This window comes from Canis aureus, chromosome 9 (genome assembly GCF_053574225.1).
Source record: "Canis aureus isolate CA01 chromosome 9, VMU_Caureus_v.1.0, whole genome shotgun sequence".
NCBI lineage: Eukaryota > Metazoa > Chordata > Mammalia > Carnivora > Canidae > Canis > Canis aureus.
The window spans coordinates 67,058,614-67,068,820 of record NC_135619.1 but is presented as its reverse complement, the minus strand read 5'-3'; positions in this window follow the sequence as shown (position 1 = coordinate 67,068,820).

The following is a 10,207-nucleotide window of genomic DNA, read 5'->3' as shown; positions in this document are numbered from 1 at the left end:
CGGGCGGGCGAGGGAGGAAACAACTGCTTCCCGGCACGGGGGAGGGGGTGGGGCGGAGAGGATGCTTCCTTCGGCCAACAGAGCAGCAGCCTACCCGGGCAGGGTGTTCCAGGGCGCTTGTTAATCACGCAAAGGGTGTTGAAGCCCGGGTGCTTGTTAATCATGTAAAGTGTGACCAGAGAGCCAAGTTACTCAACAGGGGGTGGGGCACCCCCAGTAGGAACCCCGTTAGGGAGGTGCAGGGAAGGCCAAGAGAAACCCACCCAGTGGGTATGGCAGGGGGCACATGAGACAGCAGTCTCAGAAAGGAGCTCTGTAGCACACCCAGCACCCCGGCACCCATCGGCCCCATCCTGACCCCAACCCCAGAGGCCAGCAGTCAGCAACCTCACAGGCAATGGGACCTGCTCCTTGGCAGAGGGCTGCCTATGTACCAAGGCATGAGCAGCCTTGCCCTGGTTTCCAGCACATTCTTCCATTGCTGGAAGCAGCGCGAGCTCTGTGCGGCTGGCCCTACCGCCTGTCTGACTGTGTTATCTGTCCTCCAGGTGCAGGTGGGCACCCTGGCGGCGTCACAGACCACTTATGGAGAGGAGGAGAGCTGAAGGGACCTGGCCACATCCCACACCTGCAGTCAGCCCTCCTCCACGTTGTCTCCTGTGCTGCAAGGCGGAAGGGCAGGGCAGTGCTTCTCAGCCCTGGAGTCCCCCAGGGCAGGCGGCAAAGTGCTACTACACCCCAGTCTCAACTGGTCTCAGCGGAATGGCAAGCAGAACGGCGGAGAAGGGCCACGCAGCTCTCCAGCAGGTGCCTGGTTCAAACCCTGGTTTCACCTGCCCACCCTACCTCTTAATCACCCCCACCCTTAAGCACCCCTACCTGTTAAGCACCATGCCAATGTCATGTGAGCATCTGTGCAGAACCCCCCCCCCCTTCATTCTGATGTGATGAGGGCTTCAGCCTAATGTTACCATAAAGAAATTTCTAGTATATATATCACTGTGTCCTGTGCACGTGAAGGAAAGTGAGAGCCAGGTAAGTTGTTTTCCCCTGACGAGAGTCCAACTTCTATGAACTAGATCCCCATGTTCCCACATAGCATCCCCCGCTGGGCCTTTACGCCTGTTGAAAGCTCTTCCTAAGTGGCTCCCTTATTCTTCACGGCAACCTATGTGGACAGGATGACTGTCAGCCCCATTTTATGGGTGCAAAATAAAAACCGAGGATCAGGGAGGTTCAAGCAAGTTAACACAGAAAGCCCCTGCTGAAAGTTTCCATTCTCAGCATCCGTTCTCTGTCTCGCCAAGGGCTGGGTGCAAGGAGTACAGCCTTCAGGGAGATTTGGGTTTGTCTAATACTTCTACTTTCTTACAATCTAAATGATCACTTAATCTTCCAGGATCCAATTTTCTCATTGTGCAAATGAGGACACTAATGCAACTTAAAAGGGCCTTTAAAGTATATAGAGATAAGGGAGTACTATCAAGATAGTCTTTATCTTTCCCCTTGAAGAGGATGGAGGGTTAATTTTCTGAGCCACATGGAGGATCCACACACTGCCTTGAGTCTGAAAGGTGTTTAGGGTCTTGGAAAATGCTAAATCTGAACACCCAGAATGCCTCCCCTGGATACACTAAGGGATCAGCTTCAGTGGGGGTACAGGTGTCTTGGTGCTCCTCCGGTAAGGGCCAAGGCTGAACCCCTTCTGTGCACCAAGTACTAATCCGTGCAACAATCCCCCCAGAGAAGTCCTCACAAGTAATCTTACACGGATGAATCCCGAGGCTCTGAAACCCCGACAACTTACCTGGCACCCTAGTGACCTGGCTATGAGCTGGCGAAATCGGGATTAGAGCTCCGGTCTTAGTATGGTGGTTGGCCCAAAGCTTCATGACATCAAAGTCACATTTCCCGATTGTTAGATGAAGATCAAGCAGGCTCATTACAAAAAAAGCCTGAGCAGGAACTTTGGATATATTCACATCAAAATCAAACTTGGCATCAACATCTGAATTACGAGTCTCTGCGACTCCACAGAACTCAGACATTTGTGCTCTGTCTGTTGTAACACATCAAGCTGGGACGATAATTTCCTGTCCTGTTCACCTCACCCATAGCTAGAATCACCTGCTTTATTTCTCCTTAGCCATGGCTTTTTATTGCTGGAAATTTCTTTGCATGTAAGGGACTCACTGAGGGGTCAAGGACTTTTTCATGTTCATCTTTCTTCCCCGGCACGGAGCCCCGTGCCCGGCACACAGAAAGCAATCAGTAAAGATCTATTGAGTGAATGAATGAGTGTGCTGCGAATATGAACTTGAAAGATCAAATATTAGTTTCATGCTCTAACATAGCAATTCCTTTGTGATTATCTTAATTCCTTATAAACTATTTTCAGCTCAGTATCGCAAACTGCCACTGAGCGCAAACAATGCCAGGCACTGTTAGGTGCTGAGGGACAAAGATGATTAGTGAATGAGGCTCACTTGCCTGCCTCCCCTTGTTTCTTAAGAGTTAAAGGGTACGTAAGGCAAGGATTGGGATCCCCATTGCAGGGTGACAAGAAGTGACTTACACACAAAAGGGACGAGTTTAGGGGGTAGAATCCAGTCTTAAGACTTTAAAACTATAATGTGTCCATTTAGGACTCCCCTCTTGTTCACGCCCCCAGCCACGGTCCAGGAACCCAGAGGAGCAAGTCATTAGCGAGGGGGACTCATTTCCAAGGATGCTGTTTGCCTGTGATGAGGTGTTAGTTGAGGAAATGAGGATGGGGGTGGTGGGGTCGTTTATCCCATTATTTGTTTGACCTTGGTGCTGTTTCCTTGGAACACTGCCATACAGAAGAGAAAAGGACTTTCAGATTTTGGAGATAGCGGTTTTGGATGCATGTTTAATTTTAATTTCACAAGTAAAACATGGATGCTGTGCCTGTGTACAAAAGCAAAACATTAGCAATAAGGCTCCACTCCTCCTTAAGTAGCTTCTCTAATCCCAGGCCTTCCTCCAAAGAGGTGACCGGTCCCTGTTAATTCAGTGGTGGACCTTCCAGATCTTTCTCTTTTGCATTTATATTTCTTTCTCAAACACCATACAGCACTTACTATGTTCCATACCATTGTTCTGCTTTCCAAATATGTATTTTTAAAGATTTTATTTATTTTTTCATGAGAGACACAGAGAGAGAGGCAGAGACACAGGCAGAGGGAGAAGCAGGTTCCCTGCAGGGAGCTCGATGCAGGACTCGATCCCAGGACTCCGGGGATCATGATTGGACCCAAAGGCTCAACCACTGAGCCACCCAGGTGCCCCTGCTTTCCAAATATTAACTCATATGAGCCCATAGTCAAGTTGCTAGGTCGTGTGTATGTGACTCACTCACACAGTTATACTCTTAGAGTTCTATAATTTGTCTTTATTATTCCACAAGATATCTAGGAGATCTTTCCATATTAGTGCACATAAAATGGCCTTATTCTGCTCAATGGCTGTGTGATTATTTATTATGTGTGCACGCTGGTTTATTTAACCAGTACCCTGCCCGTAAACATTTAGGTTGTCCCTAATGAATTTCATCATCTTCATGAATATCCTTCAGCAGACCCTGTGAAGGGGATTGCTGGGTGGATTTACTCAAGGGTTTTAAATCTTAATCTTCAATAGGTTAGCGTATGAATGATACATGTCACACCCAAACAGGTTTGGGGCAGCTTGGTGGGGAGGAGGGGAGGAGGAGGAGGGATAGGGCTTGGGGTTACGTGTGAACTCTGACCTAAATACTGCCCCTTCCGCCCTGAATTCCTTGGGAGATAGAGATACCTCCTTCCAAGGTGTGTGCACAGCTTTTCCGGAGGATCCCACCCTTTCAGCGAGTGGTCCTTTAGCTTCTCAGACTCCCCACACTTGGAAGCCACCCTGATTTTTCCCATAGCAGAGCTGGAGCAGCTGGTTGTTTGAAGAAGCAAAAAAGCTAGGCTGCATAAGGAAGGGTCTGGTGCAAGGAGCCCCAGGCTATCAGGCCTGGCCATGAATAAAGGTGCCAAGACCTCCTTCAGTCACCAGGAGCAAAGGCATTAGACTTCTCTGGCCCTGAGTCTCTTCATCAGGCAAGCCAGGTCCCTGTTCCGTGGCTCCCAGTTGCTTTAATCTGAGAATCCAATGAAGTTGTGGAGAATCGCGATTCCTAAGTGATGCATCCTAAGTGATGCATTTCCCTTGGGAACTCCCCCAGGATAGGATTTGAGGCTTTCCTTTTGCAGCGAGCAAAATCCCAGGCCTCTATCTACCTGTAGTTAGGCTTCTCTCTCCCTTGACGAAGAACTAACTTCTTAAACTGTGTGCAAGACCTGGGGCCCTAATGGTAAATATCCCTTAATGTGGTAAAGACTTTGCACTGCAACAATGACTACAGCTGTTTGGTGGGTGCACACTGCTCACTTGTCCTGAGGATGGGACCCTACCATCTCCATTTTAGAGAGTCAAAGACCGAGACTCAGAGAAGGGACAGGGCTCGCTCCAGCTCACACAGCTTGCAAGAGTCAGAGCTGGAAGTCAGTCTAACAACGAAAAGCCTGGATTTTTAGCCACCACACCACCCACAGGGGGGTAAGCCGCTCTGGAATTAGGAGCTCTGGAACCAGCCTGAGAGAGTTGAACTTTGCCAGCCTTTGACATGACTCTTTTGCTAGATGCACTGCAAGTGCCTAGAATTTCACCTTGGAGTCTCTAGACTTGCTTTGTCAGTGTGGTGAGCAGGGAGTGGTAAGCCAGGATTTCAAAGAGGCCTCCCAAAGGTGGTGGAGGCCTGCCAACAGTGCCTGTCACCTCTTAGGCCTCTTAAGAGGCAGGGTTTTTTTTTTTTGTTTTTTTTTTTTTAAATTCATGATAGACAGAGAGAGAGACAGAGGGAGGCAGAGACACAGGCAGAGGGAGAAGCAGGCTCCATGCAGGGAGCCTGACACAGGACTTGATCCCGGGACTCCAGGATCACGCCCTGGGCCAAAAGCAGGGGCTGAACCGCTGAGCCACCCAGGGATCCCCGAGGCAGTGTTTTCAACAACCCAAGACCAGGAGGGGAGCATCACGGAGGGCCAACTTTGTCCATGCAGCTCTGCCCTCACATCTCCCTGCGGCCTTTAACTGGATTCTGACTCCTTCTACCTCTCAGGCTGTATCACTGGAAAACAAGGATGTGTCTCTCCTGACCCCAGGCAGCACTTACATTAATGTTGAATAGTGGCAGATGTCTGAGCTGAGAGGGGATGCACAGCTTGTTTCTTGATTATTCCCCCATTTCAGACATGGGAAAAGGAAGGCTCCAGTGGAAACACAACCCAGGGCACTCTGGGGAGTCTTCACGCTTTCTTCGCACAGGACCCACCCAGAGGACAGTGGACTTTCCACCCAGGTGTATCAGTCCTCAGGGGAAATGGTGATAGCCGGCCTCCCTGTGTACACAGCTGTGGCTGGAGAGACACAGGGATGCCTGCATGCCAGTGTACGCCTGTGCACACCCTAGCCACATAGTGACCCCAGCCAGCATCCGGGGGAACTGCCTGGGCTTACAGATGGACAGACCTTCTCCCTTGCCTGCTCTTTTATCTGTTTCAGAAGAGCACCCACTGTGGTTAATTAACACTCTCCTGCTAATGGTGTTTAGCCTGGAATTGGGGTGGGGAGGGTGGAGCGCAGGAGAAGGGGCGCAAATGCATTCTCTCCTCCTTAAACAAGTGTTTTAGCACACTTCCTGGGCCAAGGCCTGTGGCCAGCTGGTGGGACCCATGGAGCAGAATCAAGGCTGGTTCTGCCCATGGGGTCTCAGCTCCTACACCTCCAACTCTAGGGGGTCTCGTTCTGGAGCCCAGGAAGGCCCCAAGGATTCCCTCCAGGTCTTCAGAGTAGTAGAGGCCATGTCCACACAGTGCCCTGGACAGGGAAGCCAGTGTGGTGACGCAGACCAACAGGGAAAGGCCAACTGGGATGACGGGAGAAGGCAGCCAGGGAAGGCGCAGAGACTGAGCAGCCCAGAGCAGGAGCCCCCGATGTGGCCAGAGTCCGGACAAAGTGGGACAGAAGGGAGGAAAAGTAACTTGGCATCAGCGAACAAAAGGTATGGCTCGCCAGGCCAACGAGCTGGGCATTCACTTGTTCTGCAAGAGCTGGCAAAGTCAAAGAGCGACAGGGAGCGACTCAGAGCTCCCATCCAGGCCTCAGCTGGAAGAGGCGGGGCAGAGGGAATGATTCCTACCTGCAACAGGAGACAGTGACAGGGCCCACCTCCCAGGAAGGCAGTGACCATCCACCGGGCACACGGAGATGGTCCTCTCTGTCTCCCTCTGGCCTCAAAGTGAGGATTGCATGCCAGGTCCATTTGCTGCGTTTTCTAGAACAACCGAACGGGTGGTTTGTCCTAATTAGACATAGTCATGGCTGGTCCTCAATACCAGTTTCCACTGCCTTCCGCCCCAGGATGCAGATGTTTGCTCCCATTTAGAACATGAACCCATAAAAAGGCAATTTGTTACTAGGCTGGGAGACCAGGTCAGCCCCGACAGAGATCCAAGGAGCGAGATTTCACAGCGACTCCAGCTTTCCGAGCGAGAAATATTCAATAAAGAATTTCCCTGAAATATGGAGTGGTACGCATTCGTCACACATATTCAATATCCACCAACCCTCAGAAGCACCACAAGGCCCCTGCCACGCAGGGAGCTCTGAAAGCAACGCACTCCACTGCTGCTCTTTTACCGAAGGACCTGAATGGTGAACAAGTTATTTCAAAAATTATTTCAAGTGAAACTTTCGGTTGATTATCTAGTTTAACTTGGAAAGCCACTTTCTGAGGGTTGGGGGTGGCGGGTGGGGGCGGCAGTGGTGGGGGTTGAATGGCCAGAGCTTAAATCAGAATGTGGATAGCATTATCGAAAACTCCTGTTCCCATCTTAAAGTCAACTTCAGGATACTTTAAGATCCAAATAATTCCAGAATCCTAGGCTTTCAGAGGAAAGCATTGTCATTAGCTGGGCAGGAACCGTGTTTGTTGATGTCAGCATTTCACTTGTAAATACTGTGCTGACCTACCAGGCAGAGAAGAAAATGACCCTATCTACAAACCTTATAAGAGGGGAATGAAATGTTCTTTGGGGACCTGTTAAGAAAAAAAAAAAACAAAACCCTGCGAGGTATCATGTAGACAAGAGGGGTTCTTTTCAGTTCAACTGTCCTATGTTTGGCTCATACTCTGAATTCCCCAAGCTATCATTACTACAAACAGACTACTTTCCCCCCTTATGCATAAATTACTAACAACCCAATGACAGGGGAGATGGACTCTTGTGATTTTAAATCCAAAACCTTCTGGTCTGCAGAAAGAATTTTACTGCTAAGTGAAACCAAATCTACCTCTGGACCCCAGCATCATTCAGGTTTTGTCCCTGGCTGCAGGCAGATGCCCCCAAATAAGAAAATAAACACAAACTCCAAGAAGGAGGTGACCAAAGAGCTGGTACTGGCGTTCGCTGGCCCAGAAATGACCAAGTGTGCAAACTGAAGGAGGAGGGGGCCCGGCGAGTGTGAGTGTGTGTGTGTGTGTGTGTAGGGCAGTGCATTCCCAAACTCCCAATCTCCTGGCTATGAAAAGATAATAAAAGCCCCAACACAAATCAAACAGATTGAAAGTTGAGGTTGTTTCTGAGGATTCTCTTTTTTTCCTTTCCAGGACAGAGAAGTGATCTAAATTATCAGTCTCCTCTGCCCCGTGGCAAAGCCAGGTTTAGGATGAGTGACAGCATCAGACCCTCTGGGTGATGGGACTGAGCAGGTGACATGACCTGTGACCTCTGAAAGTGGCTTCCCCCCCCTCGCTTCCCATGACTCTGCCTGACTCCTTAGGCTTCAGAAGCCGAAGGATTTCTGCATGTAACCAATGGACTAGGGAGTTCTAGCTGCTTCTTTATAAAGCAGACAGGAATCAATAGGCCCAAGTAAGTGCCCTTTTAGGAATTCAAAAAACCATTCAAACCACTACTGATGGTGATGCTAGAGCCTCCCTTGGCGGGTGAGCACTTTGAAGGACAAGGCACATCTGGGAATGTGCGTGTTAGTTCCTCACTCCGATGTTTTAAAAAGAGCCAACAATGCTACCTGCATTGATCACACTCAGATCTTAGGATGACGTACTGTCCAGTGACCATTTTAGCAAGTCCTCTTTCAAAAGATACACATGCTAGCAGAGTTTCACATGACACATATGTCCGCTGACAGTAACACCAACACGGCCATCCCGGCACGGCTATCTTTTCCTATAATTTTCAGTTTTATTTTATACTAGCCTCCCCTTCAAAAAACAGAACAAAACACAAACACCCCGAAGTCCTCAACCTCTCAAATTATCTTTCAAGTATTACGTGTTCCTCTTTTACCCAAAATACAGCTCTTGCCTAGCTAACTTTGATCACAAACACATTTTTTTTTTGGGGGGGGGGTAAGTTCCTAAAAGTTCAGCAGCTGAACGCTACGGAAATATTTTATTAGCAAATCAATTGTTTGTCTAAGAAGTTTAAAACTACAGCTAACAGGGGGAAAAAATTACCCTTATTCATTTCAAAATGGACGGAAGGGTTAGACAGGAATGTAGAACGCTCAGGAAAAACAAAACAAAACAAAAAAAAGTCTGGTGCCTTCTTTATGCTCTGAAATATGTCCTTTCCTTTCCGGTTTGCTGACCACAGTATGATGTGTTGGAATGCGTAAGAAATGTAAATAAAACACCTCCTCCTGTCTTTCTTGGCCAGTCTTTTTTTTTTTTTTTTTTCATCATCAGGGTTTTGTCTTTAAAGAAGATCTCTGCTTGCTCCCGTGACTCAACTGTATACAAAGAAACCGGGCTCCGTTGCATCCTATCTCTCCCCCGAGTTCCTCCAAAACTTCAGAGGGGGAGATATCTCTTGGGAAAGTCGGTGTAGGACAACGCTGACATGTAGGATAAATAGGGTAGGACCCCCGAGAACAGAGGGGAGGGCGAGATGACCGCCAGGCCAGGGTGCCTAGCAAGTCAATGCGTGCCCCCCATGTCTAGCACCCCGGGCCACCTCATAGGCCAGGCAGCTCTCTCTGTCTCCCTCCAGGGTGACCAGCCTTCCAATCCACATCCCAAGCTTGTTTACGGGAGACGGATATATTAGCAACAAATGGGTTTATGCAGATGGATCGGTGTTTCAGAAACTGGGGGCAGCCCAGAGGGGTCTCTGAACTATGTGTCCTGGGCTGCCTCTGCCACCCCCAGCAACGGCCTCCTGCTGAGAGAACCCCCCCCCCTTGCTGCAGGGACTCAGACCTGCTATTTGTGTGCAGGGATTCGGAGCCCAGGGTGATTCTCCTCCCGGGACTGAGTGATTTTTGCATCTTAATGGGTTCTGTGACACGAAGCCATTTCGCTGGCAACGTCCTGAAGTGATACCTAGATTTGTAACACCTATTTGTGTGTTGGACGGATTGGCTCGGCCCTCCGATAAGCATTTAATGACACGGCAGACAGTTCCAGCCCTGCCTAAGTGTCCCCTCAGACAGGCTGGCTTAAAGAAAAATGACAGAAAATGTTCTTTAATAACTATGGTTTATCCATTTCTTTCAGATGGTAAGTGGCACGTTCTCACCTCATTTGTAGCTTTTAATCCCAAATGGACATTGCTTTTGAAATATCCTCTTTCTCTCTTTCTTTCTTTCCTTTTTTTTTCTCCCCGAGGCTGCCACTGGAAAGTTGAAATCTAGCAAGAATGTAATGGTAGGTGCCAGCTTTCAGAATTACAGGGTGACCGCCTGAGCTGATCCTAAAAAGCAAGTGTCTTTTTTATACCGCATAAAAGGCTGAAATGTTTACATATCAAAAGGCTATAGGCCAATTTCTGTCAAAATTACACATGAAGTTAAGCAGTACAAGCAATTTATTTAAACACTAGTCATTGTAGAAAAATTCAAAACCATATGCTCTTTTAGCAGTTTTTCACAAATGCATTTGACCCATGACTTGGCTAGACATACAAGCTTCATAATTTACTCTAAATTTCAAATCCCCTTGACGTTTAAATAAAAGATCTTCATTAATGAGGTTTACATGAATGAAAACTTTAGAAGCTGATATTGGTTAGCGAGGGGCTTCGGGAACCGTCTGTGCATTCGCTCTAATTTTCAAATGACTGACTTTGCTAAT